The 7,685-nt window shown below is 46.6% G+C and overlaps 1 long non-coding RNA gene across 1 annotated transcript; it reads right to left on the bottom strand.

Moving 5' to 3' along the window:
* Positions 1-1,130: 1,130 nt before the first annotated feature.
* Positions 1,131-3,295, bottom strand: LOC109319146. The gene is made up of 3 exons (XR_002103381.1): positions 3,258-3,295; positions 2,710-3,179; positions 1,131-2,468 (listed from the first exon to the last, which is right to left on the bottom strand). It is a non-coding gene; the product is annotated as an uncharacterized LOC109319146 (long non-coding RNA).
* Between the last annotated feature and the right edge of the window lie 4,390 nt (positions 3,296-7,685).

Raw genomic sequence — 7,685 nt, forward strand, 5'->3', positions numbered from 1 at the left:
GCGAAAAAAGTGCACTCTGACCAGAGCAGATGAACTTCAAATTGAGAATATCACTCAGAAAATAACACAGTGTTGTATACTATTTTATCCAACTTGCTTAAGCTACTTGTCGAATCCTCAAGTCTTTTGTATGCATCGATCATGGATAGAGTATTGTAAGGAAAGGGAGGATTCACCTGGAGGGAAAACATATTGTAGCTAAAACAAAGAAATCTAGGACTGGAAAGGATCTTCTGGACCACTACATCCAGTATTCTTGATTCAAAGGAACCCATTTACCTAAGGATGTTCTTTCAGTACCCCAAAGGAGTTCAGAACTCTGGCAGCTAGATCCTAATACCAATGACTGGTGCCTCAGTAGATTTAGGTGCCTAAATTTAATCCTATTTTATTCTGCTCAAGTTCCTGGAAAACTTAATACAATTGATGGGTGGGCCCTCTTCTTTCCTACTGCTTTTTGTGACTCAGATTTAACCAAAGATGGCAACTTTCCAAGTGCATCTAATTTTATGATTTTCAGGGATTTGAGCAAAGTGAAATAAAATTTCATTAGGTATTTAAGTCCACTTTGGCTCCCAGTAGGTGGGCTGGGATCTGGCCCTGGGTGGCCCGTGTCCAGGTTCCAACATCTGAGCACCTGAGTCTGTGTTTTCCTGTTCAGCAGCTGAGTATCTGGCTCTGTTTTCACGCAGCAGTGTATATGGGCAGAATTCTATTTCACCTAATGGATATCCAAAGTGCAGCTTCCAGCCAACTTGGCATTACCGGACTAGAGGGTAGGAGACATTCTGTGACTCTCTTCTGAGACTTTAAGTGCCCCCAGGAATAGCATCACCCTCCAGAGACTCACAAGCATATCCCTATTCTTGTAACAGGGGCACTTACGTGAAAAGAATGGGTATTGAATCACTACTTTGCTCCCCTTTGGATAACTCAGAATTGGTTGCAAGCTGCACTTGATTGTCCACTTAGAGAAACAGAATTCTGCCCTAAATATCTGCACTCAGGTTCCAGCGTCTGAGTATCCTGCTCTGTGTTTCCATGTTCCAGTGCCTACCTATCATAGAATCATAGACAATGAGGGTTGGAAGGGACCTCGGGAGGTCACCTAGTACAATCCCCTACTCAGAGCAGGACCAACCCCAAATATATGCACATCTATAGTTTTACTGGTGCAAGCTTTGAGCATCTAATTCCTTTTTTCCTTTGCCAGTATAAGTAACAGTGTCTGAGTATCCAGGTGGAAAGTCCATCATCTGCATATCTTTTAGTGTCAGAGTATCCTGATGTGTTGTCCTCAGATCAGCATATCCATAACCAGCATTTCAGCATCCACCTTTTCCTGCAAACCCATTTCTGAGTTTCCAAATCCAAGTTCCAGTCTCTGAGTATCCAAATATGTGACTGGGTAGTTAATTATCAATGATGAGTTCAGAGTCTATGTATCATGGTGTGTATTGCAGCCTTGAAGGATTCAGATACGTGTTTCAAAGTTCCAGCATCTAAATTTATCCAGGGTTATGTCTCACTATGTCAAGGCCCATGTTTTCATGTTCTAGGATCTAAATATTCAGATCTTGTTTCCTGCACAGCTGCCTAAGGGTACAATTCTGTTTCAGCTTGCAAATGATCAAATGCAGATTGACATTACCTTGGAGCTACTCAACTAATAGGAGGGGATAGTTCTATGGCTGCCACTAGACATGTGCATGCCCCCCATTATACAAATACACAGAAGTCTGAACAATTCCAGTTGTTGATCCCGTTCTGCAAATGGAAGCAGGAAGGGAGAAAGCATTGGTCTTACAGTTTACTAAGATAAATCACAATTGATCACACCTTCACCAAGGCAGTCACAAGTTCAAAGTCACTCTGTGCAGGCAGCAACATCTGAGAGTTCAGCTGCCAATTTTGGTGCAACCATGTTTGGTTAGCTCTACATTCTAGTGTGGGAGTTTGCCAGGCTGAGCTGTAGTTTCTGAGTGTCCTGGTCCATGACTGAGTGTTGGATTCTCCCAGTGCAAGTTCCCGTGATGGAGAGGATAGCCACCTTTGATATCCATGTCTCAGCCTCTGTAGGTTACACATTCCAACTTCTCAATATATATTGTTTCATTTGCATAGGAAGGTGTTCCTCTTGAGCATGAGTCAGTGTTGATTACATGGCATGGAATGACTAGAAGGAGAATTGGGAGGCCACATGTGAGCCCAGGATGCGACCTGCTGGCCAGGTGATTGGCAAGAGACCAGAGTGTGGACTTTGACTCACATTTAGCCCTGTGCAGGCAGGGAGAGATGGGGGGCACACTTGCAAGACCAGGTCTGCCACTGTGGCCCTGTAACATGTACATATCCTGAAGCAAGTTTCATGGGAGAAACTTCTCCAGAAGTGTGGTTATGTGTCCCAACACCTTCATATCCTAGTTCAGGTTCCTGCTTTGGAGTCTGCAGATCTGTCTTAGCCTGACCTGACCTGAAGAATTTCTTTACTGTCTGAGTCCCCAAGGTCTGGAACAGTCTGCCAGCGGAGGTGGTTCAAGCACCTACATTGAACACCTTCAGGAGTAAATTGGATGCTTATCTTGCTGGGATCCTATGACCCCAGCTAACTTCCTGCCCTTTGGGCAGGGGGCTGGACTCAATGATCTCCCGAGGTCCCTTCCAGCCCTAATGTCTATGAAATCTATGAAATCTATGAAAATCTATGACCCAGTTTCTTAATGTCCAGCTCTAAGTGTCTGCATTCTAGCAGCCAGACTCCAAGTTGTCCTGTCTGTGCAGCAGCCTCTGCCTGTCCAGTTCTGGTCTTACTGCAGCTGCATTTGAGTTCTAGTTTGGGAGTTTGCCATGCCAAGTTGCAATTCCTGAGGGTCCAGTTTGATGACTAAGCACCCAAATCTCGAAGTACCTATTGCAGTCACAATGTTGCCCTAATGAAATGCCAAGGTGTGAGCCTCAGGATCAACTTTACCAGATCCAGCCTCTGAGTCACTGCAGGTCTGAGTTCCAACCTCTAAGTGTAACTCTGTAGCGGGGTGTGGGATAGCTTAGCACTGCCAAACTCAAATCAGCCTTGAACCCTTTAACCCGCTCTTTTAATCTGGTCCCAGCAACACAGTCTTTCTGTGGCCCTAGCTATACAAGCTTCAAAGGCCTGGGTTAATCTGCACCATAGACCTCTGCAGAAAATATAAAGCAGGACAAAATGAACACCCACAACTCTGGGTTAGTTCTCACGCTGTAATCTTCGTTCTTACTTAGAAGAGCCCTCCCTCTTCACACAAACACTTCTTCCTCCACTTCCTCTTCCTGTCCTTTTTTATTTCTGGCTAGCCAACTTCCCCGCATTACTCCTGATTACTTGAGCCAGCTGAAGCCCCTTAGGCACAGGGCTCATTACCAGCTGGCTAACTGATCCAGGGTACAAGCCTGCAGTCTGTTATATGTTCTCCCTTCCAAGAGCGGAGCCTGAGGGTACAATCTTCCACTTCTTCAACCTCTCCCCTCCCTGCTCCAGAGAAGAAGTCTGCATCTTTATGTGCAGCTCTTGGATGGTAACATATTTCAAAATTGAATGGCTGTAGAGCTAGGTGCTAATGCATCAATGGAGGATTCATCTACCTCAAGGTAGGGAGCCATTTTAATGAGTCATGGTGGATGACTAATTAGAAGTGGGTTCCCAAGAAATAATTTTGAAGGGTCTCTATGGCCCCTTTAAGCACTAGCCACTCCTTTTATTCACTGTGTATTTTTGTTCTTGGGGAAGGAGCTTCTGGCTGAGGTACATGGTGGGGTGTTCCCCATCCTCAAATTCCTGTTCAAATAGCACCCCAAAACACTGTTCCAAAGCATCTGTTTGTACTATAAATGTTTTATCCATATCTGGCAAATGTAAGACAAGGTTACTGCACAGTAAGTGTTTTATCTTTCTGAACATACTTACACACCCTGGTTGAACCTATTGTGGAGCTCCCTTTTGCAGGACATCAGTTAGAGGGGCCATGAGAGCCTCAAACCTGGAATTAAACTGCCAGTAATAGCTAGCCAGACCTAGGAAGGATTTTACCTGTCTTTTTGTTGAGGGTACTGGGGATTGTATAAGGACCTATCAGAGGTTGGGTCTTGCCATTGCTCAGGATATACCCGAGATACCTGATATTGGTCTTGCCTAAGTGGTACTTGGTTGTAAGTCCAGCCATGCAGATTAACTATAGGACTGCCCTTACTCTTTGAATGTGGTCCACCCATGCTTTATTGAATCTTACTACATCATCTAAGTAGGCAGCTGCATATGCCCAGTGTGGCTGGAGTACCCTATCCATCAATCCCTTCCAGCCCTAAACTTCTTGTGAATTGCTGGAAAGTTCATAGGGTGCCATGGGGTCCAAGAGGAGAGTTCAAAAGTGATAAGGGGAGAGTCCGGCTGGCTAACTGATCCAGGCTGGAAGCCTCCAGCTGTTACAACCTCCTTGGTTCTTCTGATGGCAAGACGTTCCTCCTGAGCATGCGTCAAAGTGTTGGTTGTGAGGCACAGTGTGGCTAGAAGGAAAGTTGGGAGGCCACCTATGAACCCCAGGATGTGACCTGCTGGCCAGCTAAGCAGGGGCAGAAGAGGAGCTCACCTGTAAGCCCAGATCTGTAGTCACTGTCATCATGGTCCTGTGACGTGTAGTGTGTATCTAGTTCCAAGTTCCAACAGGGGAGCCTCTTCAGCACCATGGTTCAGTGCCTGAGTCTTCATACTCTAGTCCAAGTTCTAGCCTTTGGTTCTGCAGATCTGTCTTGGCATGACCCAGTTCCTGAATGTCCAGCTCTGAGTGTCAGCATTCCCTTTAAGACTAGGACTTTTAAGGCAGAAGGAGTGAGAAACCAGGGAAGGAAGGTGAGGAGAGGCAGCTGGTATCAAGTTGTAGACCCACCCATATTAGAAACTGCAAGCCTCTGACAAGAGACTCCTCTGTTAGTTTGACCAGTCATGGTTAGGTGACCAACAAAGGGGAAGGGCCTGGGGGTATAAGGACTGGTCCCAGACAGTGTGGGGAGAGAGGAAAAGGCCCAGCTGGGGAGCCAGGATTGGCCATCCTTGCAAAAGAGAGGGGGAGAGAGGAACCACAGCAGTTTAAAAAAAAAAAAAAAAAGCAGGATGTCTGAATAGACGAGGCGTAAACCTGAAGATGTGGGGATCTTGGTTGTGGTAAGACAGATGTCTTCTTTTTTTTCCCTTTTGGAGCCCAAGGAGGTGAAGTTTTTTGTTCCAGACTTTATTTCTGGCCCAGAGTGGAAAAGCAGTTCTATCCTGTTGATAACAACTGGTGGACCAGGTATGGCTATAAGGAGAGATGAAGAGGCCACATGGGAAAGTGCAAAGGAATTGGACTCTGCAGTAATTGATCCTGGAAGGGTTGTGAGCCCACATCAGAGGAGAATATACTTCCTCCAAGGCTTAGGCTATAATAGAGTGACAAAGGCAGGGAGCCTGCAGGCCTATCCTAAGGATTAGTCTGTTGGCTAATTGGGCCAAAGGTTCTGGGTTTGAGTCCAGAAAGGACTGAAACAGGACTGTTTGCCTGGAACAAGGAGAGACCCAGAGGCTGGGTCCCTGAAAGGGGGGTCAGACTTAACTAGCTGATAACTGAGATTTAAATTATACAAGGCTGACAGAGACAGTAATGCTCAGCCTTTCCTCCCATCCTCCCCCACCTCTCTTATTCCCCCTTTTGGGGATGAAGCAACCTCTCGGATTCATTTAAACAACAAGGCAGGGCAGGTGAATAAAGAAGGGAGAATGCAAGAACAGCAGCAGACTAAACCTTGAAGTTACCCACCAGTGTCATCCTGTAACACCATTCCTCCCATTTGCAGCAGAGGCCAATGCCTCTAATTTTGCAATTTGGTCAATCCTGTCCCAATGTAGCAGGGCTTCCGGACCCCTACACCCTGTACCTATTACTCCAGAAAAATGACACCTGCAGAGTGCAATTATGATATCTGGGGCAAGGAGCTTCTGGCCACCAAGGCCACCTTCATGGAGGGTGCCATTGCTCGGATGGAGCCCACCACTCCATAGAGGTCCTAAGCAGTCATAGAAACCTGGAATACCTGCAGTTGGCAAAGACCTGAGGAAAGAAGAGCAGCAGAGTAAGGACCCTGCACTTAAAAGCAGATTTTGACTCACTCAGGGAACTGGTGGGCAGGATCCCCTGGAAGGCCAGTCTGAAGGGAGAAAGGAGTCCAGAAAGGCTGGTTGTACTTTAAAGAGACCTTACTGAGGGTGCAGGAACAAACCATCCCGATGTTCAGGAAAACTAGCTAGTATGGCAGGTGACCAACTCGACTTAGCAAGAAACTCTTTGATGAGCTAAAACACAAAAAGGAAGCTTACAAGAAGTGGAAACTTAGACAAACTACTAGGGAGAAGTGTAAAAGTATTGCTCAGGCATGCAGGGATGAAATCCAGTAGACCCAAGGGCAACTGGAGTTGCAGCTAAAAAGGAACGTGAAGGGTTTCTACAAGTATGTTAGCAACAAGAGGAAGGTCAAGGAAAGTGTGGGTCTCTTACTGAATGGGGGAGGCAACCTGGTGATATATGATAACTTCATAGTTTCTAGGGTCGGAAGGGACCTGAGTAGATCATCTAGTCCGACCCCCTGCCATGGCAGGAAAGAGTACTGGGGTCAAACCACCCCAGCACGGTGTTCATCCATCCAGCTTCCTCTTGAAGACCCCCAGGGTAGGAGCCAGCACCACTTTGCTTGGAAGCTGGTTCCAGATCCTAGCCACCCTGACCGTGAAGTAGCGCCTCCTGATGTCTAGCTTAAATCTACCCTTTGCCAGCTTGTGACCTTATTCCTGGTCGCTCCTGGTAGTGCTTGGGGGAACAGGGACCCCCCCCAATGCCTGCTGGTCCCCTCTGACTAGTTTGTAACAGGCCACTAGATCCCCCCTCAGCCTTCTCTTGTGGAGGCAGTACTCCAGCTGCGGCCTGACCAGTGCCGCATAGAGGGGGAGGATCACCTCCCTGGACCTGCTTGAGATTCATCTGTGGATGCGTGACAAGGTGCGGTTGATGTGGAATATGGAAGTACTTTTTTATCTCAGTCTTCACAGGCAAGGTCAGTTCCCAGACTACTGCACCTGGAAACACAGTTTGGGGAGGATGTGAGCAGCTGGCAGTGGTGAAAGAAAAGGTGAGGGACTATTTAAAAAAGCTGGATGTGTACAAATCCATGGGGTCAACTACAATGCATCCAAAAATGCTGAGGGAGTTGGCTGATGTGATTTTTGAAGTCACTGGCCATTATCTTTGAAAACTCATGGATATCAGGAGAAGTCCTGGACAATTGAAAAAGGGTAAATATAGTGTCCATCTGTAAGAAAGGAAAGAAGGAGGATTTGGGGAACTTCAGACCAGTCGGCCTCACCTCAGTCCCTGGAAAAATCATGGACCAGGTCTTCAAAGAATCCATTTCTAAACACCTGGGAAAAAGAAGGTCCATAGAAGTAATCAGATTTGCCCTTGGATTCACCAAGGGCAAATCATGCCTGACCAACCTGATTGCCTTCTATGATAAGAATTTGCCTAGGGAGGGGAGAACTCAGATCAGGAACCAGGACCAAGCTGGTCCCAATCAAACGATCCACATAATCAATCCCCTGAGACTTTAAAGAAACAGAACCCCACCTG

This window comes from Crocodylus porosus, unplaced genomic scaffold, assembly GCF_001723895.1.
Source record: "Crocodylus porosus isolate Cpor-Errol unplaced genomic scaffold, CroPor_comp1, whole genome shotgun sequence".
Classification (NCBI taxonomy): domain Eukaryota; kingdom Metazoa; phylum Chordata; order Crocodylia; family Crocodylidae; genus Crocodylus; species Crocodylus porosus.